Consider the following 25083-nt stretch of genomic DNA (forward strand, 5'->3'; position numbering starts at 1 on the left):
GCAACAGTCCAGCCCTCTACATTGTCAGTTTTAACTTTAAATCAGTGTAGAGTAAAAGGTATAATTTTGTTCCCAAGTAGCCTCTGCCTGCAGTGTGGAAACAGGGCTCCCTTCTCAAATATTGAGCACTCAATATTTGAAATTAGAGTGGTTTTCATGCCTTGTTTGCAAATCAGCTCTTAGGTGAGGATGAACTTCTACCTGATGGAAACAAATCTGTCTTAGGGGTTGTGCCTTCCTTTCCCTTGACTTTAATCACTAAATGCAAACATGTTGGAGCATAAAACAATCTTTTGTTCTTGGTTCTGTCAAATAATTGGGTTTTGACAGCAGGAAGACAGTTGTACTGAGAGCTTTATTCCTTATGGATTTAAGTCTAACAGAATGTTTGTCTGCTGATACTTGCTTTTCTAAAAAAGAGGACATATTTTGGCTGATTTCACTAAAAATAGAGGCTGCAGCTACAGAGATAACTTTAAAAAGTAGCTTAAAGTGACTTGCAGGGCATCTGGCTGGCTCAGTTGGAGAGCATGCAAATCCTGATGTCGGGGTTGTGAGTTCCCGCCCCCCATTGGTAGATTTTACTTTAAAAAAAAAAAATGCAAAAAACAAGGTCAGTTTCTTATCAGTCTGCCCCAAGGCATTTTGAATTTTGTTATTCTTTTTGGCCTTTGTCTCTCTGACCAGTCCACTGCAGGTTTAGAACAAGAACAAGACTCTCTGCCTCCTCCTCTCCAACTTTCCATTATCAGTCTGTGGCCGGTGACTCCTTTTCTGTCCAAAAGTTACTGAAAAATAAATTTTGGGGAGAAGGGATCTGAACCTTCTCATAACCACTGTATAACAATGTATGCTTAAGAAAAGTATTAGGGAAAGTTTTATTGATCTCCATCCACCTCTCTCCTTAATTTGAAAACAAGGAGCAATAGGGGAGCAGAGGTGTCCCTTCCTGGGATCTGTGTTCCTGACAAGGGTTAAATTACTCTGAAAAGCCTTGCCCAGAGTAATTTTAGCCAATGCGGCTAACCCTGATGGGGTAATACTTTCAGCCCCTGGTTCATTGGTTGCCTTCCTTACTTGGTTTTATTCTCCCAGAGGCTGGGAAGTGAAGTGGGCTTGTTTTAGGGATAATAAGAGGTTTTTTCCTCCTCTGGCCACTCTCAAGGCTCTACTCAGTCTTCAGTCTTCCATAGCATGGCTGGTGAAGGGAGCTGCTGATAAACAGACATTGCTTAAGCTGCTGGAGATAATCTGGTTCCCCTTCTCGAGTGTTTAGATGTCCTCAACTTGAGCCGGCTCTATCTGGGGATCGAGGGGTGTCTTCTAGTCTGGACCTTTATTGCCATCTTTGTGTCAGCGACTAAGATTCTTAGCAATGAGAACATGAGAGAAATGAGGCTGATGCTAAACTCTGAGGAGGTGAGTGTAAGGGCCTATTTAGCCAGAGCGATTCCACCCGGTTAAAAAGTGATTTTGTTGGGGTGCACCTGGGTGGCTCAGTGGTTTAAGCCTCTGCCTTCGGCTCAGGTCATGATCTCAGGGTCCTGGGATCGAGCCCCGCATCGGGCTCTCGGCTCAGTGAGGAGCCTGTTTCTCCCTCTCTCTCTGCCTGCCTCTCTGACTACTTGTGACTTCTCTCTGTCAAATAAATAAATAAAATATTTTTTTAAAAAAAGTGATTTTGTTGTATATGCAGTAAAACTTAAACTGACCCTGCCCCCCTCCCCCCAGGGGAACTTACTTAAAAGCTAGTCCGGGAAACCAGTCCCAGGTAACAAAGCCCAAATACAAGGGCGGGTCAGGCCAGGTGGAGGTATCCAATCAGTGGGGCACACATACTGTCTCCCTAGCTACCAAGGAGTGTGGGTCCTGCCTTTTGGGTGCCAATTCTGACCAAGGTGATAGGCTCGTTCAAATATCTACTAGGGTAAAGCGTAATTCAATTGGCCACCCCTGTGTGACCTAACATGACTGTGCGGCTTTCTCCGTATATTGCAATCTCATTGGCCACCTGTGTGTGGCCAGGCTCAACCACATGGCCTTTGCTCTATAAAAGTTAGTCTGTGGGGCTGGGAGGGGTCGCCTCTTTGCAAGAGACGGCCCGGAGCAGTCGGTTTGATTCTTGATGCTTGGCGCGAAGCAAAGCTTTGCTTGACCTTCGCTTTGTATCAGTCTCAGTTCCTTTGATCATGGACCCATTACTGGGGGACCTAACAGTGAGAAAGGAACCAGGCAGTGGTGGGATGAATATCCCCCATAATGCTAGTCAACCAATCGACCTAGGGTCCCAGCAGTGTTTCACTTCTTAACCCTCTGTGATCCAGGAGCAGTCTAGCACTGGCTGTGAGTCAAGCTGGTTGTCCTGATAGTCCCCCAGCAAAACTGGAGGGGTGGCGATAAGTGCTTCTTATCAGTCATCTCACTCTGTCTATTGTCTTTTACTTTGTCTATCTGTTCTGGGAAATTGTGTTGTCTGCACCACAGTGGCTGGTGCAGATCTTTTGACAAGGAAATAATTGTTTAGTGAACTTGAAGAGCTCTTGGCCCTACTTTTACATCAAAAATCTATCCAAACTTCCTGGGAAGGAGGGAGGAAGCATCTGATTCTAGGTTGCATAGGGAACCTGAGGCAAGAAGTAATTGTGGATCAGGTGGGAATATAAATCTTACAAAATAAAATCTTGGGGTGCCTGGGTGGCTCAGTGGGTTAAAGCCTCTGCCTTCAGCTCAGGTCATGATCCCAGGGTCCTGGGATGGAGCCCCACATTGGGCTTTCTGCTCAGTGGGGCGCCTTCTTCCCCCTCCCTCTCTGCCTTCCTCTCTGCCTACTTGTGATCTCTGTCTGTCAAATAAATAAAATCTTTAAAAAAAATTTTTTTAAATAAAAGAAGTTTTTACCCACCAATTTTCTCCCATGCAGTTATAGGATCTTTTACTGTATACAAATGTCTACTTCTTAACCAGTTAGCCATGAAGAACTTCTTTAGAGAGACCAACCATACTGGGTATACCATCTTTCTTCTTTGTTGTTTAACTCTTCTTCTTCTTCTTCTTCTTCTTCTTCTTCTTCTTCTTCTTCTTCTTCTTCTTCTTCTTCTTCTTCCTTCTTCTTCTTCTTCTTCTTTCTTCTTCTTCTTCTTCTTCTTCTTTCTTCTTCTTCTTCTTTCTTCTTGATTTTTAAAAGTAATCTCTACCTCCAATATGGGGCTCAAACTCATAATCCTGAGATTAATAGTCACACACTCCACCAGCTGAGCCAGCTAGGCGCCCTGTTTGTTGTCTAGTTCTTTTCTTTCTTTTTTTTTTTAAGATGTTTTTCTTTTTTTAATTTGAGAGACAGAAGACAGAGGGAGAGCAGGGCAAGGGAGAAGGAGAGAACCTCCAGCAGACTCCTTATTGAGCATGGAGCCCAACATGAGGCTCAATCCCACAATCCTGAGATCATGACCTGAGCCGAAATCAAGAGTCAGATGCTTAACCGAGTCACGCAGGCACCTCCAAAAGATTTTATTTTTATGTAATTTCTGTACCCAAAGTGGGGCTCAGACTTACAACTCAGAGATCAAGAATAACATGCTCTATTGACTTGAGTAGGCCAGGTGTCCCAGTAGGTAGAAACTTCTAAAAGAGAATTGCAGCAGAACATATTCTTGTGGACTCTGAGACCTTAGCGTGACAGCATTCCAAAGGTTGATGGGTTAATCTGGCAGTTCTGTGGAGCAGGTGATCTGATTTGAAACATAATTTAGTTCTAAGCATCAGTCCTCTGCCCCTCATGGTTGGGCTTCATGGAATGAGACTCTGGGATTTGCAAGTACTGAAATTTTACTCCATTTTGCTATTTAATCCTAGGAAAGTGGCTCTTTTTTGTGACCCAGTTTAACTGTCTTGAAAGAGGAGAATTATAAGTATTTAAAAGGGTGGAGATATTTTTAAAGAAAGAAAAAGGGTGGGGCACTTGGGTGGCTCAGTGGGTTAAGCCTCTGCTTTTGGCTTGGGATTGAGCTCCCCGCATTGCATGGGCTCTCTGCTCAGTAGGGAGCCTGGTTCCCCCTCTCTCTCTACCTGCCTCTCTGCCTACTTGTGATCTCTCTCTGTCAAATAAATAAATAAAATCTTAAAAAGAAAAAGAAAAAGGGTGGAGATGCCATTTAAGATTCTGATAATACTGTCTAAAGTGTCTTGAAACGAATTCCTACCAGGGTCCCACTCATAGATGAAAGAAAGATCTTCTCCCCATCTGGTCTAGCCCACTACTCCAACCTGAAACCACAATCCAGGCTATTAGAGATCTTGATTTATCACAGAAACCAAGGACTGGGAAAAATAAAAAGTAAGTACCTTCCAAGTTGAATTTAAGGTCATAATATGCATTCAAAATACTTTTGAAAGTGCTTTGTAACTTTGTAACACAGTAACATGATAAGAGGGATTATTGCTCCTCTAAAGTGTACGAACTCTATTTGTTGCTGGACCTCCAGTGTCCAATCCAGTGTCTGGCATGTAGGACGTTATTTTTTAAACTTTTTGTCATTGGAAAACTTTAATTATATGAAGGGAGAAAAAAATACTTTAATGCACCTCCATGAACCCAGCTTCAAACTGTAATTAACTCATTCTATAGGCATTTAATTAATGCTTTTGGAAGGGAGTTTAGCAGTTTCTTAGAAATAATTTACCCCATCTTTGTTTTCTATAGAAGATTATGATCAGGGGTGCCTGGCTGGCTTAGTCAGTTAAGCATCTGCCTTCAGCTCAGGTCATGTTCCTGGGGTCCTGGGATGGAGCTCTGCCTCGCTCTCTGCTCAGTGGGGAGCCTGCTTCTCCCTCTCCCTCTGCCTGCCTCTCTGCCTACTTGGGTACTCTCTCTATCAAATAAATAAAGGAAATTAAAAAAAAAGATTATGATCAATATGAACAATGATATCAGAAAATCACATTTCATATATGTGTGTATATATATATATATATATATATATATATATATATGAACAAGCCTAAGATCAAGATCTGAGCCAAGATCAAAAGCAGACTCTTAATTGACTGAGCCATCCAGATGTCCCTCCTGTATTTCTCATTGGGTTAATCACTTTTTTTTTTTTTAAGATTTTATTTATTTATTTGACAGAGAGCGATCACAAGTAGGCAGAGAGAGATGGGGGAGAAGCAGGCTCCCTGCTGAGCAGAGAGCCCAATGCGGGACTCGATCCCAGGACCCTGAGATCATGACCTGGGCTGAAGGCAGAGGCTTAACCCACTGAGCCACCCAGGTGCCCGGGTTAATCACTTTTGAGGAAAAAAAAAAAAAGGAATCCTTGGAATTTTGGGTTATTAAATAAAGAACTATAAAATAAACATCTTGAATTTATAAAGAATAGAACCTCAAACGATTTGCTACTCATGCCTGTGATTAATAGTTCATTCAGTTTCAGACTTTTTGTGTTTTTTTAAAAAGATTTATTTATGGGCGCCTGGGTGGCTCAGTGGGTTAAGCCGCTGCCTTTGGCTCAGGTCATGATCCCAGGGTCCTGGGATCGAGTCCCATATCCGGCTCTCTGCTCGGCAGGGAGCCTGCTTCCTCCTCTCTCTCTGCCTGCCTCTCTGCCTGCTTGTGATCTTTCTCTGTCAAATAAATAAATAAAAATCTTAAAAAAAAAAGATTTATTTATTTATTTTAGACATGGACAGATTGAGAGAGAGAGAGAGAGAGAGTGCATGGATAGGGGTAGAGGGAGAGGGAGAGAGAAACTTTAGCAGACTCCGCACTGAGCTTGGAGCCCAATGCAGGACTCCATCTCACAACCCTGAGATCAGGACCTGAGTCAAAGAGTTGGACACTTAACTCACTGCACCACCCAGGTACCCCCAATTTTTTTTTTAAAAACTCTGAAGCTGAAGGGCTGCCTGGGTGGCACTGCTGGTTGAGCATTGGACTCTTGGTTTTGGCTCAGGTCATGATCCCAGGGTCAAGGGATCAAGCCCCATGCCAGGCTCCGTGCTCAGCATGGTATCGGCTTGGGAATCTCCCTCTTTCCCTCTGGCCCTCCCGCCTCTCTCTCTCACTCTCTCTTCAATAAATAAAGTCTTAAAAAATAAAAAAATAAAAAAATTTGCAGTTTGGCAGGTAGGTGTTGGGAAGTAACTAGAAACCATTTTACTCCCTAAATCTGACTTGAAGGCCCATCGGTCCTCTTCTTTGACTGTGATATGGGTGAAATGGGGCCAAGGTCTCTGTGTTTCTTGGTGTTTCTATTTATCTTTGACCCTTGTACTTTGTACTGGTTCTCTATTTCTAAGAACACAGATAATAGGTAGGCAAATCTGAAATGTTTGCCTAAACTGTCTTTGGCATTTTTCAACATTGTTTTCTGGGAAGACCAGGATGGTGAAAAGTCCACCGGTGGTCTACATTGAGATGGGCATCTGGCTATGAGGCTGTGTTTGGGTGAGTCATTTCCCTTTGGGTTTCCACATTTGGGTAAAATGAGGCTGGTCTGCCTTTCCTTCTTTCGTTCTTTTTTTTTTTTTTTTAGATTTTATTTATTTATTTGACAGAGATCACAAATACGCAGAGAGGCAGGCAGAAAGAGGGAGGGGGGGAAGCAAGCTCCCTGCTGAGCAGAGAGCCCAATGTGGGATTCCGCCTAGGACCCTGAGGTCCCAGGACCCTGAGATCATGACCTGAGCCAAAGGCAGAGGCTTAACCCACTGAACCACACAGGCACCCCTCTTTTTTTTTTTTTTAAGTAGTCTCCCCACCCAATGTGGAGCTTGAACGCTTGTGAGACTGCTGAGATCAAGAGTTGCATACTCTACTGAATGAACCAGCCAGGTGGCCCTAAAATGAGGCTTCTTGATAAAGTGACATAATAGAGCAAGGGCAGCCTCAAAAGTAAAAAAGACCAGGCTATGAATCGCATCTCTGTATGTTTCTTGTACTTCCCATCTGCAACATGGGTTGTTTTAAGACAAACTTTATTTTCAAGATCTAGTGCAATGTCTGGCACACAGCCAAGTGGTTGAAATATATTAACTATGTTTATGATCAAAATGAGAAAGTCGCAAGCAGAAAAATAGGCCATGGAGTTGGATAGATAATTCACGGAATAAGAAATACAACAGGCAAGGAAGCATATTTTTAACTCTGCTTGTAATTAGGGAAATGCAAGTTAAATAATGTGCACCATTGTTTTTGCTCATCAAATTGGCAAAAAATAAAAATACACATAATATCCATTGTTGGGGAAAGTTTAAGCAAATAGGCATCTCCTTAGAAATCTTCTGAAGGAAGTTGGTAGTATCTACCAAATTTAAATGTGTTACTCTTCAAATCAACAATTTTGTTTCTAGGAATCTGTTATACACAAATATATACATGAATATACATTTATTCCATTGCTTTTGTTTTTCCTTTGTAAAAGAATTTTATTGTGTGGCTTATGTAGGTCTTGTATTCTACTTTTTTTTTGGTAAAAGAATTTTTTCACTATTGTTTTTAATGAAGAAAACTGGAAACAATTTACTAAAAGGACACATTTCTATGGAGTAGTGTGTGTAAAAAGTATACTATAGAATATCATAGTATGATCCCATTTTTGTCAAGAAAAGCAATTGTGTGAGTGTGTGTATTATATAAATGTATGGAAAGAGGTGTGGGAGGATATACTTCATAAAATTTACTCGTGGGGAGGGGAGTAAGATTAGAGGGTAAAGAGAGAATTTTACTTTTTATTCTTGATTCTTCTAATTTTTTTGTTTTCCCAGTAATTATGTATTATTTTACATTTGAAAAAACAATTTTATTTATTTTTATTACTTATTTATTTAAGATTTTATTTATTTATTTGACAGAGAGAGAGAGAGAGATCACAATTAGGCAGAGAGACAGGCGGAGAGAGGGGGACGCAGGCTCCCTGCTGAGCAGAGAGCCTGATGCAGGGCTCCATCCCAGGACACTGAGATCATGACCTGAGCGTAATGCAGAGGCTTAACCCACCAAGCCACCCAGGTGCCCCAATTTTTATTTTTTGTTTTTAAAGATTTTATTTGAGAGAGCACAGTCAAGAGAGCATCAGTGTGTGTGTTGGGGGGAGGCAGATAAAGAGGGAGGAATAGACTCCAGCTGAGCAGGGAGCCTGAGGCAGGGTTTGGTCCCTGGGATCATGACCTGATCCAAACACAGATGCTTAACTGAGCCACCCAGGGGCCCGGAAAAACAATTAAAAAAAAAAAGGGTGGCAGTGTGAATTAGAAAATCTCTCAGCCACCATGTGAGTTTAATATTTGTCTAGATCCAACATTACAGCTGAGTAAAGCCATGCCTTTTTTAGGTCTGGAAGTGTGGAAAAAACTTGTATTTAAGTAGCAAAACTTCCTCTCCATGGTTTGAGGCTTGGACTAATGGATCAGTAAACCCAAGTGATCCCTTCTGAAAATAGCAGGACTGCATGGGAATAAAGGAGAGGTGTTTTAGTAGCCTGCTGTCCTTTCCAAGGTGCTCTGTGCTCTGTTAAAAATGAAAGGAAGGGAAAGGGAAAAGGAAAGGAAACGGAAAGGAAGGAAAAAGGAAAGGGAAAGGGAGAGGAGAGGAGAGAAGAGGAGCAAGGCGAGGTGAGGCAAAGCAAAGCGAATGTTCTGGGCTTCTTTGAAAGAGTCAAGGCGATCCTAGAGTTGTATTATCTCAGCATCCAAGAGTTCTAGGCTGGAATAGAACGTTCTTAGTTCAACTGTCTGCTTGCTTCCTCTCAGGTCAGCATGTCAGATTTTATCAGACATACCAGATCTCTAATAATGAAATTTTTCTTCAGGGAGTGTCCTTGGATTATAGGTGCCCACTAATTTCTCTATGGTTTCACATTTAGCTCGTACCACTGTGTACAGTATATGGGTGAGAACACAGACAATACCTCTTACTTAAGATAGGGATTGGGGCTGAAAGAAGGGGAATCCTGTTTTCCTGCTTATGGATAATTTGCCCCAAATCTGAAAAGAGCTTATATGGAGATAAGAAAAGCATCACTCTAGGGGCACATGGCTGACTCAGTCAGTAGAGTATACAACTCTTGATCTTGGGGTGGTGAGTTCAAACCCCATGTTGGGTGTAGAGATGGCTTAAAAAATAATAATAAAAATAAAATATACCTGAAATTAAAAATATATATATATTTAACAAAACCATCACTCTCATATCCTTCAAATCTCCCTGATTTTTAGATTGTACACAGAGCAAGATTGGTGCTCATGTACTGGCAATGGGATAGAATGGTACACATTTCATCACATAGCTGAGTATTTTAACATTTTAAAGACTGTGATCAAAGAGAGGCAATGTGGGGAGCTTGGGGGGTAGAGAAGGAAAAAATGAAACAAGATGGGATCAGGAGGGAGACTCTTAATCTCACAAAACAAACAGGGTTGCTGGGGTTAGGGTGGTAGGGAGAGTGTGGTTGGGTTATGGACATTGGGGAGGGTATGTTCTATGGTGAGTGCTGTGAAGTGGGTAAGCCTGGCAATTCACAGACCTGTACCCCTGGAGCAATAATACATTATATGTTAATAAAAAAAAGAAAAAAGAACCCCCCCAAACTATGATTAGTACCAATAGAAGAGTATATAATACATATATATATATATGTGTGTGTATATATATATATATAGTTAGAAGGATAATTATGATGAAAAACAAACCCCATGTACCCTCTACCCAGCTTTTTCAAGAATATTATAGGGGCACCTAGGTGGCTCGGTTGTTAAGTATCTGCCTTTGGCTTGGGTCATGATCCCAGGGTCCTGGGATCGAGCCCCACATCGGGTTCCCTGCTCAGCGGGGAGTCTGCTTCTCCCTCTCCCATTCCTTCTGCTTGTATTCCCTCTCTTGCTGTGTCTCTCTCTGTCAAATAAATAAATAAAATCTTAAAAAAAAGAATATTAGGGGTGCCTGGGTGACTCAGGGGGTTAAGCCTCTGACCTCTTCAGCTCAGGTCATGGTCTCAGGGTCCTGGGATCGAGCCCCACATCAGGCTCTCTGCTCAGCGGGGAGCCTGCTTCCCCCCCCCCTGTCTGTCTCTCTGTCTACTTGTGATCTCTGTCTGTCAAATAAATAAATAAATAAATCTTAAAAAAAAAAAAAGAGGGGTGCCTGGGTGGCTCAGTGGGTTAAAGCCTCTGCCTTCAGCTCAGGTCATGATCCCAGGGTCCTGGGATCAAGCCCCGCATCAGGCTCTCTGCTCCGCAGGGAGCCTGCTTCCTCCTCTCTCTCTGCCTGCCTCTCTGCCTAGTTGTGATTTCTCTCTGTCAAATAAATAAAATATTAAAAAAAAAGAATATTGTAGAAACCCTGTAGTCCCTTGGTGGGACTGCCAACACCATGGTATAAGTTGGGCACTCCACGAAGGTCCTAGCCAAGGTTGGGAACATTTCTTGGACTATGGGGACTTTTCCTTGGGTACAAAGGCCCCACCCGTGGCCAGGCTATAGGTCCTCTGGGCTATCATTTTCTAATTCATCTGCCCAAAGGACAGTTCCTTTTCTAGTTCCCATAGAGGTCACTTGCAGGCTAGTGCAGCCCTGTTCTTGGGGGGGATCCCATTTATATGCTCTATACCCTCCACTAGAAGTAACAATTATACTGAATTTTAGATTATTCTCTCGTTTTTCTTTAACATTGTTAAAAAGAAGCAACAGGTCCATGGAGTCACCTGTGTGTAGCCCCACCAAGACTTAATACCTAATGTAACTGCATTTTCAGCCTCTGCCAGGAGAGGAATTTTAAAATGGTCAATGTGGAATTTCCTAGTCAGCACTAGGGAGGTAATCTGTCTGGTAAAACCCCCAGCCTTTTCCTAAGAGAAGGTAATTTTGCCTGAAATAATCCATGCTTTTAACTTCCTTGTCCTATCCTGCTTCTGCCTATAAAAACCTTCCATATTGAACTGAGAGCTCCTGTCTGTTTGCTAGATGGGATGCTGCCCGATTCATGAACTGTTCAGAAAAGCCAATTAAAAAAAAAAAGATTTTATTTGACAGAGAGAGAGAGAAGGAACACAAGCAGGAGGAGCAGGAGAGGGAGAAGTAGGCTCCCCACCAAGCAGGGAGCCCAATGTGGGGCTCGATTCCAGGACCTCAGCATCATGACCCCAGCCAAAGGCAGATGCCCAACGACTGAGCCACCCAGGCACCCCTATAAAGGATATTATAATGGATACAAATGAAAAGGCAGATGAAGAGGTATTTAGGGCAAGGTGCAGAAGGGTCCTAAGCTCAAGAAACTCTGTCTCTGAGGCATCTGGGATATACCACTGTCAGAGCTCATGGATGCATTCACCAACCCAGAAGCTCATCAAATCTTGTTGTTCAAGTTTTTATAGAGCTTATACTCTCCAGTTTCTTCTTTCCTTCCCAGGAGGTCAGAGGTGGGGCTGCCAAGTTCTAACCCTCTTATCATTTGGTCTTTCTGGCATCGGCCCCAGCTGAGGCTATCTAGGGCCCCCACTCTAAGTCAACTGATTAGCATAAGCTCAGGTGTGATGGAAAAAAGGACTTGTTAGGAATAACGAAATACACTCCTTTTATCCCTATTACTCAGGAAATGACAAGGGTTTTGGGAGGTCTGTGCCATGAACTAGGAAAGAGACCAAATATGTATTTCATGTTAGATCACAGTGTCACATATATACTTTATTTATATTCCATATCTGATAACTAGAATAGTTACTAGAATAGTCATTGCTGGTATTATTCTGAAGCTCCTTATTCCAGCCCCCCCCCCCCGGCCTTTTAAAATATTTATTTTTTTATTTGAGAGAGAGAGAGAGAGAGCAAGTGAGCACCGAGCAGAGGGGAGGGGCAGAGAGAGAGGGAGAAGCAGACTCTCTGGGATCATGACCTGAGCCCAAGGCAGACACTTAACCTACTGAGCCACCCAGGTGCCCCTCCAGAGAGGATTTTTACTTTTGGTTATGCAGGGTGCCTGTGGGCACTGAAGTGATCACCTTTATAATTTCAGCTCAAGGTTTTCTGGTTCCCACAGGTAGTGTGAAATTCTTCTTCCCTCAATATACTTGTAAAACTTGTTTAGGAAATCTCAGAGGAGAGTTTTCTTTTTCTCTACTCCCTCTTCAATTGCAGTGGAGACATTCAGTTTTCCTTACCCTTTTCTTTGGTCGGTTAGGCTTTTTTTCGTCTTCTCCTGTTGAGGATGTAGCCCTTTAGGGATGAATTTCCAGTGTGAAATATGGGCAAGATGTCTGAGGCCCAGAGAAAACGGATGCCTTATCTGTCCTACATGAGGTCACAGCAGCTGTCCATAAAGTGATACTTAGGACACTTAAACTGGACTTAGACCTGTTGACATATTACACTGTGCTCCCCACAAGGCAGGAATCACATCTAGTGTGTTCACTGCTATGTCTGTAGCACTTGGCACAGTGCCTGGTACATACTAGGTGCTCAATAAGTATTTTTAAGTGCACCCGTGAGTGAGATGTATCCAAGTATTCCATGTGGAGGAAAATAATAGACGTAAAGCAGACAGGAAGAAACCAGTAGGAAAACCTTGTTAAAAGATGACAAATTCGGTTACGTTAAGGGCCATTTAGTTTTCAACAAGTGTTTTATGGTACTAGTTTTTGGTAAGACACTCATTTAGGATACAGGCAGTGCCATACTCTGAGCGGGTGATGAGACCCATGCTAAATAACTGTACTACTTCTCTCCTGTGTACAGTTTGGTTTCTGTCACTACAAAAGACCCAAATAAGAGTGTATGCCTACATACTTCAGTTTCTCTGCTGATGAGCTTGGGGACTGGAAAAACACTAGGTGCTTCTGTAAATCATTATATTCCCTTGTCTTCAGTGGAAAAGAGCAGTCAGGTGCAAATATTTGGCAAAAATATGGTTGCATTTCAATTGTTAGTTTACCAGAGACAGTGTGGCCCTAACCAAAAGAGTCTGAGGAGTCTGGCTGGTCAAATGGTAGGAAGATCCAAAAGCCTAAGGTTTCTGGGGAAGAGGAAAGGTATGGAGAATGGCAAGATACTCCCGCCTGGATTTCTGGATTTCTTTTTCCTACCTGGCTAGCAGAGTGCCCATGGTTTTGTGAGCGTCATACTTTCACTGAATCTCTGAGCACTTTATAACTTTCCCTTACATGGCTTTAGGGAGGGGGGAAGAGAAGGGATATCTTTTTTCTTTCTTTCTTTCTTTTTTTTTTGGGTAAATTCTTCTTCCAATGTGGGGCTCGAATCCACAACCTTGAGATTGAGAGTCACATGCTCTTCCAAATAAGCAGGCCAGAAAACACTCCCCCCCTTTTATTTTTTTATTTTTTATTTTTTTAAGAATTTATTTATTTATTTGACAGACAGAGATCACAACTAGGCAGAGAGGCAGGCAGAGAGAGAGGAGGAAGCAGGCTCCCCGGTGAGCAGAGAGCCTGATGCGGGGCTCGATCCCAGGAACCTGAGATCATGACCTGAGCCAAAGGCAGAGGCTTTAACCCACTGAGCCACCCAGGTGCCCCCCCCGCCCTTTTAAACAATAAGCGTTCTGATTGTGGAAAAAATACCTAGTTGGCTATAGGAATTTAATCAAGAAGCCAAAACAACTTAGTCTTTTTTTTTTAAATAAAGATTTTGTTTATTTATTTGAGAGAGAGCACAAGCAGGGAGGAAGGGCAGAGGGAGAAGCAGGCTCCGCATTGAACAGAGAGCCTGATGCGGGGCTCAATCCCAGGACCCTGAGATCACAACCTGAGCCGAAGGCAGATGCTTGACCAACTGAGCTCCCCAGGTGCCCCCCCCAAACAATTTGGTGTTATAGCTAATGATCTCATTGGCTTATATTATTGTTGTACACTGAATTCCGAGCGATCAGGCCAAAAATGTGGACTTGGCAAAGATGAGCGTTACTGTCAATTGTTCTAGCTCCCCAAACTGGATGGTACCAGTAGCTGTGTGAGTGAATATGGAAGCTGAAATGAATATTATGTTAGCTATTCCAGAAACATTCTATTCCAGAGATATGTAAGATGAAGATTTTTCAGGGCAGAGATCACGATCATATCCCCTAACACTGTGTCTGACCTGTAATAGTTGCTCAAGAAATCTGTGTTGAATAAATAAATGGCTCAAAGGTTACTTGGGGTTGGTAAGATCAGAACAGTATTCGCCATTATTTTGGATGTTGGCGTGGGATTTGTACACCCTGGAACAGTTTCTTCTCTTTACAGCGAGTAATATTTTTTTTGTTTATGACGAGCATGCATTCTTGCATGCTGGTACAATGGTCCTGGGGAAAGTGGCCCAGGCAGATTCCACTGCCTTCCTCAGAAGCGTCAGCAATACCACTCTCTCATGGTGAGTTCCTTCTTTACGAGAAAATTTTAATTTTGTGGTGTTTTTAGTCCTTTCCTTTTTCCCAAACACATGCATACTTTGGGAAAAAAATTAGTAGAGTTTGATTGACTTTGATAGCATTTTATGGCTTTGTGGGAATCCAGTGAGTTACAACATTGTGTCCTGTGCAGTAGTTTTTCTCGCACAGTAGTTTTTCTTGCACACAAAACTGCATATGTTTCCCATCCTTGTCTCTATGTAGGTCTTTTATAAGTGGGCAGTGTAAATATGCTTCCTAATTAGGGAGGAGGTACGCTCCTATGTATTACAATTCACAAGGTTCAGAATATCTTAAAAAGAGCACCAAGAGTTTGGGGGCTCTGAATGGTTGTTGGTTTTCACTTAAAAATAAGTTTACAAGTATTTAGCAACTTCTGCCAAGGAAGAATTCCACATGGGGCTCACTGCTAACAGTAAAAACCCAGATGGTGGCAAAACATCTCCGGAGACTTCTTTAGGTCTCTGAAGTGGCACAGGAGAGAAGAGCGGAAAAAAAAAAGTAGTATCCAGCTTATGAGCCACTTTTATGCATACCAATTCATTTCAATATGGTTTTTCCTCTTTGATCAACAGGGACTCTAAGTGCATTTAGGTTAAGTACCTTGATCAGTCACATGGCTACTAAGTGAAAGGGCTAGAACTCGAATACAAGTTTTTTCTTTTTTTTTAAGATTTTATTTATTTATTTGACAGACAGAAATCACAAGAAGGAAGAGAGGCAGGCAGAGAGAGAGGGGGAAGCAGGCTCCCTGCTGAGCAGAGAGCCCGATGTGGGGCTCCGTCCCAGGACCCTGGGATCATGACCTGAGCCAGAGGCAGAGGCTTTAACCCACTGAGCCACCCAGGTGCTCCCTGAATACAAGTTTTCTTATTATAAGTTCAGTGTTCTTATTCCAGGTTGGTCATTCCTAAGTATTGGATGTTTGTTGTGGCTCTTTTACCTTTTAAGTGATAGGATGGGTGGGAATGGGATATGTCTTATGGCTCTTGCTGGATACTATGCCTCCAGCTTCTTATGAACACTGTATTTAAAAAGATAACAGCAGCCTTGAGTGAACAAAAGTTAATCTCTGTGGTAGTCTTCTAATAGCCTTGGCCAGATATGAGATCAGTAAGGTTGAGGAGACACTTAAATAAAGTTTCCTTACTGAAGGCACAAGAGAAAGGTCCAACATCCTGCTACATCTAGAAGAGCTGAAGTCAATCGAAATATTCCACCCGCGGGGTTGAGGGGGAGGTCTGTTTGCATCCTCCGTGAATAACGAGGGTGTCCACTGTGAAGCACTACAGAGACAGAGAGCTGCTCCCAACTTCGGTCTCATCCCAGTGACATGGGTGACCCGGGGCAGGCAGACATGCTGAAGTCCTCCCAGCACCTAGAATGGGTTTTGGGGTTGCAGTAAACTGATATTTCTTCTATAGTGATTTGACTCATGACTTTACTTCTGAGGGGGCCGAAAGCCTCTCCTCACAGAAGCTGGGTAAGGTGTTTTGTTTTCCCAGGCTATAAAAGTCACCTTTAAAGAAATACCTAAAAAATTTCACCTGAAATAATAATTCTTCTGGCAGGCTTCACCTTCAGAGGGAGTCTTAGCAACACTACTTACTTTTCATCCTGGCCAAACAGCTATCTGAAATGCTGTTTTTGATGCTTAGTATATGTGAAAATGTAACTTCTACATCTATAGGCAAAATAGTTGGAGGCAAAAGGAAGAAAAGAGTCATGTAATCTTGAGGGTTTTTTTTTTTTTTTTACTTACAGTGACTCTAAAGTGTAGAAATTGTATTTGTCACAAGATGTTACATTTTCAGCCGGTAATTTTTGTGGGGAGGTCTGTCTTATGCATCATAGGCCATTTAGCAGTGTCCTTGACCTCTACCTGCTAGATGCCAATAGCACTTCTCCTGCTGGGTGCCAGTAGCACCAATAGCCCATAGAAGGGTCTCCAGATGGCCACAAAAATTATCCTTGGTTGAGAACTACTGTTTTTTGTTTTTGTTTTAAGATTTTATTCATTTATTTGACAGACAGAGATCACAAGTAGGCAGAGAAGCAGGCAGGGAGAGAGAGGAGGAAGCAGAGAGCCTGATGTGGGGCTCGATCCCAGGACCCTGGGATCATGACCTGAGCCGAAGGCAAAGGCTTAACCCACTGAGCCACCCAGGCACCCCGAGAACTACTGCTTTTAACCGAAGCACCAGGATATCACACACACACACACACACACACACACACACCCCAACAAATGCCCCCACCCTCCAAAAAACTCACTAAAGTGAGTTCTGAAATGGACTCGCCCTAGAAATTTAGACAGAATCAGGTAGATAACTCTAAATGCTTACAAGTTACAAAAGGTCAAGTGAGAATATTATTTCTTTGGAGACTGTTGCTGCAATGGTGTGAATTCTTACCAGACATCTGCCTTAGTTTTACCTCAAGTTGAGGGAGAGAAACCTTCATTAGAAACTACTCAAGAGTCCTTCAGATGTGCCTGTTGTAGTTAGACAGGTGCAGTGGACCTGTGTCTGATTCCTGCCTGGAAAATATAGAGGGTAAGAAAAGGGCTGGCAGCTGTTTTGGCAAAAGAGCAGAGGAATGCTGAAACTGCACAGGGTTGGCCTGTATTCCCCAGTTTCTTTGGGCAAGAAGTGCATGAGAGACTCACGTAGACCAGGTGTGGACCACAGAGCACCACCACTAACCTAAACTGAGAAAGAAGTTCTCTTTCATCCAGATGCTTCACCACATTTATTGGAAAACTGGGACGCTAATTTACTTTGGACAAAACATTTTACTGCCACCTGCTGGAAAACTGTCAAAATAAAGAAGCAAATCTACAACTGGGATGATGTGAATGGCACTCTCTAGGGTGTGGTGTGCTTCACCACAAACAACTAGACACGGTGGCCCCAGGGTCACTTGCAAATGAGCCAGTGTGAGAGCTATCTTAGATCCTATCTGACAGGGTTTCAACATTCAAGAAGTTGGAGGTAGACCTCCAGATTTCAAGCCAATGAAAGAAGGAGTAAAAGAACTGCCAAAACAGTGTTTTTGCTCAGAACAAGGCAACTATGGGTGGGAAAGCACCAGAGAATAGGGATGGGGCTGTTTTCAGAAGTAACCATACAAGTATCCATCACGTAAAAGGGGGTGCTTTTAAACATTTACCGTGCCCAAGTGTTAAGCCATCATATCGAAGTAAAAATTAAGAACTTTCCCACTCCCCTTTCTTTTCCTCCCTCTCCTTCCCTTTGCCACTGGTTGGGAAGCTGTGAGAGTGCAAGAAAGAGCAGGCATGATGCCAGGACAAGCAGTGAGGGAGCTACCTCCTCAGGTGGGGAAGAGTCACTCTTTTTGACTCAAACACCACAGGACTATTATTATTATTATTATTATTATTATTATTATTTTTCATGTAAGCTCTACATCCAACATGGGACTTAAACTCATGACCCTAAGGTCTATTGACTGAGCCATCCAGGCCCCTCTCAAACACCCTATGAATTTTCTATTTGTAAGGGCGACCATGGAACTCATGAAACCTGTCTGAATCAAGTGTATAACAGATTTACTCCCACTGCCCAGGTTCAATGGGATGGTGAAAGATTAAAAAAATTGTTTGTTTTTTAAAATGACACTCCTGAATCTTGTATGGATTCATATGGTCACATATCACACTGGTTACATATTATAAAGTGGAATCTGGAAAAGATATCTTCCAAGGACATGTTCTTGAGGTTTACAGGGGAGAATGGTCATTAAATTGACTCTTTTGTTTTTGGGAACCCATACTTTGGGAATAGGGCCATGAATACAAGGCAGTCTCTGTCCTCTGGGAGCTTACAGTCTTATTTCATACTCAGAGCAATGTATCTATTACAGTCAGTTATGTCAACAAGAGCCTGTGTTGCACAGGTGGGGCAGGTACAGGAAGGTTTTTAACTCTAATGATTTACTCTAAGTTTTACTAGCTTATGATTACGCTTTAGAAGCAATCGTGTCCCCTTCTGTTCTTCAAGTATGGAACCACAGGTAAATCTTCTATTTAAGATGTTTAAAGAAAGATGCAAGGCTGAACACCTAGGCTGCATCTCGATTGGGCTGCTATAAAACTGGGGCCTGTCTGGTCCTCCATTTGGCAAGATTCAGAAACTGACATTTTACCTCACGTAAGCTTAATCAGGCTCTGTGAAATTAAGACGGACAACTTTTTTTTTTTTTTTGATGTAACACCTTGATAATTCAACCCAGTGAACAGAAGTATAACACTGACGTGCATTTAGTGCTAGTCATGTGCCTTGGACAATTGTTTCTTAGTGGGTTTATTTACTTGAGACCCTTAAAGTGATGGGAAGACTACTTCACGGGTATAGAATCAGAGCATGGGTCCTTGCATGTTCTTAAAGGATATCCAGAATTTAAGTTTGCTAGTATATAAACTCAATAAGGGCAGAGATCTTATTTGCTGATGAATGCAGAGAGGATAGAACACAGTAAGCATTCAGTGAGTATTTGTTGAGTGAGAGAGTGAGTTTGAATTCAGTTTTTACCTGTCCTGATAATAGCTAGGGATCCTGGTCATTGCAATCAGTAGCCTCTCTCCTGGACACAGGGGGAGCCCACAATACATTCTTACTCAGATTCTGCTGGTTCTAGGCTCTTGATGGACCCCACCCTTCTTTTATGACAGCATCAGCTGGGCATGTGACACTGAAGTTTTTACTCTTTGATGAAATTTGGGAGCTACCCTGGCCTCTGTAACACATTAACAGATCATCTCACAGGGTGACTTTCTTTTCTTTTTAAAAAAAAAATCTCATCCCAAGTTCTATGAGGGTTCTTGTTTGGCATTTTCTGGGTTACTGACTTGCTCCCAGGAAGGCAGGAGACAACCAAACTGTGGGCATTTATATTTTTACAGACACCCAGAGTTCTTTGTGCAGGTGTGGATTTACCAGCCATCAAGGAGTCCAAAAACACAACACTGCGTTTTAGTCAATGGAACATCTCAAAGCCCTTAATACACTAAAGGAAAGAAGAGGTTGGCTGAATATTCACACCTTTGTGAGCACATGGGAGCTGCAGGGTCGATCTGGGTGGCTATGCAAGCAAGTACCGACTCCCTAGGCTAAGAGGGCTCCTTATTCTTTATGCCTCCTTTCAGCTCTGCCTTTGAACCTATGGTTTTAGTATAGGAAACTCCCTGTGAACACGACTCATATTCCCAGACGGTTTCCGCACTATGTTCCGCACTATGAGGCATATATGTTCTTTCTGGAATGTAGGTCTTGTCCTTAGATTAAGAGAAAGGGTGGAGGGCGGGCAAGATCCCCCTTCTGACCCCCCAACGCTGGGAATGGGAACGTGAGTCATCGCTTCTTCCTGTCTGGAGGCTGTCGGTCTCCGTACTCCTCACCTGGATAAGGGCACCTGTGTTTTCCTAGCCTTGCAGGAGGGCCCGGCCCACTCTGCAGAGACCAGGAGACCACGGTCTTCTAGATTTACTCTTTATCCCTCCTACGTCCCCTTCCGAATTTTCTCCTTTCCAACCTCCTCTGGACCCCTAACACCTCCTTTTGGCCCACGCCGGGTTCTCGCACCCTAAGTCAGGGACCCATGTTTGGGGCGGGAAGAGCAGGACTACTCCGCCGCCGCCAGGGGCTTTGAGGACCGCCCTCCCTGGGCGCGGACGCCCCGCCTCCTCCTGCGGGCCCGCCCCGCCCCCTCCCATGCACGTCACGTCCGGCCCGGCCTCCGCCCGCCCTCCGCCCTCCGCTCTCCTCCCGCTCGCCGTTAGGGAGGGTCTGCGCCTCAGCCACTGCTTCTTCAGTCGCCGCTCCTGCCCCCTCTTCTGCATCTTTGCCGCCGCCACCGCCGGGGGCATCCGGGGGTAGCTTACCGGGCTGGCCCCGCGCCACAGCCGTCGCTTTAGCGTCCTGCCAGCGGCCGTTACAGGAGGAGGCTCGCCGGCCGCGGAGCCACCTGGGGCCTTAGTTCTCGCTCTACTGCCGTCGCCGCAGGTCCTGGAGAAGCGGCCGCGGCCGGGGAACGGGGCGTCGCGGTTCCAACGGTAGGTGAACGGGCGGGTGCCCTTATTTGCGCATGCGCGAGTCGCCCCCGCCGCGGCTCTCCCCCTCTGCGCCCCCCAGCGCCTAGTCCCACCCGTTCGGTGCTCAAGGGCGTTGCACATCGGGGTGCCCGGGTTGCGGGGAGCGCCCTGAATATGGGCTAGTACGTAGAGCGGGCCCCCTTTCTGCTCGAGCTTTATGCGATGAAACCGTGCCCGCGCTGCTGGGGGGTGTGGCAGTCTTCGATTTTTCAGCCGCTGCAATGCGTGTGAGCGGGTGTGCCTTTTTTACCTCTTAGCTCCCCCAAAGTCCAAGGCACAGCAACCCACGCGCTTGCTAGACTCCTCTGAACACCAGACTGCGCCACTTTCCTGCCCACTTCCTTGATGCTGGTCGGTAAAGTTGATGCCAAAAAAAAAGTGTGGTTTAATCTGGGCTCCACTGCGCCCCTTTTTAAGATCACGTGAGACGAGTGGTTGCTGACTTCCTTAAATCGCTCAGAGAATATAGCCAAAATTGGTACATTCGGGACTTGTCTAGAATGCACTTTGAATACGCAGGCCAGAGGGGTACAGCATTAAGTTTCACGTGAGGCGACTGCTTTCCGAGATAAGGGTGTAGGAAATTGAATCGGCTGGCATGCTTGACAAGTGAGAAATAGGTGAACTTTTGTTTGTAATCAATTAAAAATCAAACAGTTTTAGAAAGGCAGTTGCAGAATTTTATTCGGTTCTGCATTATGCCGTCTAATCATCGAAAAAAGTACCTCAAGTTGGGCATTTTCCCTTCAAGGAGGTGATAATTTAAAAATGACGGCATACTATGGACGTTAAATAACTGGGATGCACTTTTAAAGGCAGACATTAAATGATAGTTTGAAGTCATGACTTTCTGAGTTAATGTGAGGCTCTGTTTTCAACTTTGCTTTTTGCAAGTACAGTGGCCATTCTTGGCCTGGGTTTCTCACAGGTACTGTGCACTTACTAATTACTTGTTGATGAAATTGGACGGGTACTATTTTTGTGTCCATTGGGAGCTCCTTTATTAATCTGTGCTGCTTTTAAAATTAGGGCAGTATTTTCTCCAATTTAATGGTGTCACCAGTTAGGGATTTTTGACACAAGTCCTTAGAAAGATGTAGAAAGGCCTATTGCAGTGTCATAAAATTCTTCAGAGTGAAGTAAATGTTACAGTATGTTTTTTATTAGAATGCCATTGATTTAGGACAGAAAATGGCTGAAATGAATGCATTGTGACTTGTGACTTTTCGCTCAGCAGTAAAATGAAGCTGTTTTTATTGTCATTTATGAATAACCTCTCGTGTGTGTATGACTTTTCCTTCATTGTACACTAACTTTAATATTGAGGAATATAATAGGAATTACTGTAGCTATGCTTGGAAAAGATTGTGGTAAATAATACATAACAAAATTTACAATTTTAACAATTTTAAAATGAACAAGTTAACGGGATTAAGTACAATTACAATGTTGTGCAGCCATTACCACTATCTAATTTTTTTTTTACCACTATCTAATATTTATGGAACTTTTTTTTTAATCTTCCCAGAGACTCTGTAGACAGTAAGTCCGCATTCCCTTTTACAGCTAGCCCCTGATAACCTTTATTCTATTTTCTGTCTCTATAAATTTGCCTGTTCTTGGTACTTCAAGTAGATGGAATGTGTTTGTCTTTTTGTGTTTGGCTTATTTCATTTAGCATGTTTTCATGGTTCATCTGTATTACAGCCTGTATGAGAATTTACTTCCCTTTTAAGGCTGAATTCCATTGTATGTGTATGCAACATTTTGTATATTCATCTGTTGATGGACATTTGGATTGTTTTTCCCTGTTAAACGAAATTCGGTTGAATAAATTTTAACAGTCTTACTGTCTTTATTCAACTATTCATGAATCAGGCGGCATCCCATCCAGCAGATCGAAAGGAGCTCTGAGAAGCTGTACAAAATGGAAGGCTTTTATAGGCAGAAGGAGGCAGGACAAGGAAGTTATTAGCAAAGAGTGGGTTGTTTCAGGCAGGTCACTGTATTTTGGTGGACAGCCTGAGTCTATCAGGCAGATTACCTCACTAGTGCTGACCAGGAAATTCCAGACTGACTGGTTAAGATTACATTCTTGGGGGAGGCAGTTAGGTAGATACTAAGTCTTAGTTTGGTGATGTGGGTTTAGTCTAGGTGACTCCCATTTTGGACCCATTGCCTGTCTGTTTCTCTCTTTTTTTTTTAGTAGGCTCCATGCTCAGTGTGGGGCTTGAATTTACACCCCCAAGGTCAAAAGTTGCATGTTCTATTGACTGAGCCTGCCAGGTGACCCCTGTTGTCTCTCTCTCTTTTTTTTTTTTTATTTTTTTAAAGATTTTTATTTATTTATTTGACAGAGAGATCACAAGTAGGCAGAGAGGTAGGCAGAGAGAGAAAGGAGGAAGCAGGCTCCCTGACGAGCAGAGAGCCCGATGGGGGACTCGATCCCAGGACCCTGAGATCATGACCCAAGCCGAAAGCAGAGGCTTAACCCACTGAGCCACCTAGGTGCCCTGTTGTCTCTTTTTAACACAGGTTTTGACTGTTGCGAATAATGTCTCTGTGAATGTTTGTGTACAAATATCTGTTTGAGGCCCTGCTTTTTATTCCTTTGGGTATGTATCTAGCAGTGGAATTGCTGCATCATGTGGTAATTCTATGTTTAACTTTTTGGGGAATGTCCAAACTGTTTTCTAGGGCTGCTGTACCATTTTGCATTCCTGTTAGCAAAGCACAAGGATTCCATTTTCTCCACATCCTCTCCCAACAGTTATTCTTTTCTTTTCTTTTTTTGGTCTGGTTGGTTGGTTGGTTGATTTTTTTATTAATAGCCATCTTAATGGAGGTGAGCTGATATTTCATTGTGGTTTTGATTTTCATTTCCTTAAGACATAAAGATGTTGAACATCTTTTTTTCATTTGTGTATCTTTGGAGAAAGGTCTGTTCACGTCCTTTGCTCATTTTTGGGTTGTTTTTGTTTCTTTGTTGTTACTTTAAAAAAAGATTATTTGAGGGGCGCCTGGGTGGCTCAGTGGGTTAAAGCCTCTGCCTTCAGCTCAGGTCATGATCTCAGGGTCCTGGGATCGAGTCCCGCATAGGGCTCTCTGCTCAGCGGGGAGCCTGCTTCCCATCCTCTCTCTCTCTGCCTGCCTCTCTGCCTACTTGTGATCTCTGTCTGTCAAATGAATAATAAAATCTTTAAAAAAATAAAAAAAAATAAAAAAAGATTATTTGAAAGTAGCTTTTTTGTTGTTTGTTTGTTTGTTTTTCCCATTTTATTTATTTTTTTCAGCGTAACAGTATTCATTGTTTTTGCACAACACCCAGTGCTCCATGCAAAACGTGCCCTCCCTATTACCCACCACCTGTTCCCCCAACCTCCCACCCCTGACCCTCTGAAAGTAGCTTTTTAAAGTTATTTTATGAATTAAATCTTTTATCTGAAAAGCTGTTCTAAAAGTGAGTGAAATACTGAAGTTAAAAAATAGAACTAGAAAATCTGTGTTTTATACATGGATAAACAACAAAGGGACTGATGATATCTGAAAAAGGATTCCAGTTATATGGTAGGTCACTCTGTATTTAGAGCCCAACTAAGATGTATGTCAGTACCAAGAACTTATTTCCATCATTTCAATATTACAAAGGTACATCCATTAAATAAAGACGCTCTCTTCATCAGTGAGTAACATAACTGCTTCTAAACTTTCCTTTGTTTTATTGAGTGTTTTATTAATATGGCTAGGGGCAGAGGAGGAGATTACTTGGTAGAGAAAAAGGCATTATAGTATGCACACATGAACTTGACCTGAGTGAGTCAGTGTTGCCCAAGCGAGGCAGTAGGCTAGTATGTGAGTAGGTTCAATTTGGGGCCTTATAGAAGAGTTGACTTTGACTGGAAATGGAAATAAGGAAGGATATTTGGAATGGGATGGAATGGAATAAAGGCAGTTTTGCCACGAAATCATGTGGTATACCGAATACATAGTAGTAGTTATGGGGTTATAAGAATAACTCATTATCAGATTCATTTATTCATTCACCAAATATTTATCTCCTTCTAAATTCCAAAGTTAACAAGCAGTTACTTGGTGACAGTTGTATAATTTTGCAAATTTACTAGGTATTGTTGAATTGTACACTTGAAAAGAGTGAATTTTGTGGTATATAAATTATACCTTAATAAAGTTATTATTATTATTTTTTAAACAATCCACCAGCATACTTCATGAAGCTTATACTCTCTTGGGGGAAATAAACATTAAAACACTGAAAGAATTATATACTAAAAATGACGAATGCTTTGGAGCCAAGGAATGATATGCCTTGAGAGAATTTAACGGGGAGATATTAGATTGAATAGGTTGGAGAAAGCCCCTCTAAGAATAGTACTTGAGGGGCGCCTGGGTGGCTCAGTGGATTAAGCCGCTGCCTTCGGCTCAGGTCATGATCTCAGGGTCCTGGGATCGAGCCCCGCATCGGGCTCTCTGCTCCGCGGGGAGCCTGCTTCCTCCTCTCTCTCTGCCTTCCTCTCTGCCTACTTGTGATCTCCCTCTCTGTCAAATAAATAAATAAAAA

At 42.9% G+C, this 25083-nt stretch overlaps 1 protein-coding gene across 6 annotated transcripts in view; it reads left to right on the forward strand.

Annotated features, from left to right (window-relative positions):
* The first annotated feature begins 6315 nt into the window (after window positions 1-6315).
* FAM13B (family with sequence similarity 13 member B) overlaps window positions 6316-25083 on the forward strand; it is an 83037-nt gene continuing 64269 nt past the window's right edge. For 2 of the 6 annotated variants that reach the window (XM_045999180.1, XM_045999181.1), the window contains exon 1: window positions 20177-20465. The gene's annotated coding sequence lies outside the window, so the exon portion shown is untranslated. Of the gene's footprint in view, window positions 6446-20174; window positions 20466-25083 lie in introns of those variants that run through there. The other 4 variants (XM_045999177.1, XM_045999179.1, XM_045999176.1 and 1 more) reach the window with 4 other exon arrangements.

This window comes from Meles meles, chromosome 3 (assembly GCF_922984935.1).
Source record: "Meles meles chromosome 3, mMelMel3.1 paternal haplotype, whole genome shotgun sequence".
Taxonomy (NCBI): domain Eukaryota; kingdom Metazoa; phylum Chordata; class Mammalia; order Carnivora; family Mustelidae; genus Meles; species Meles meles.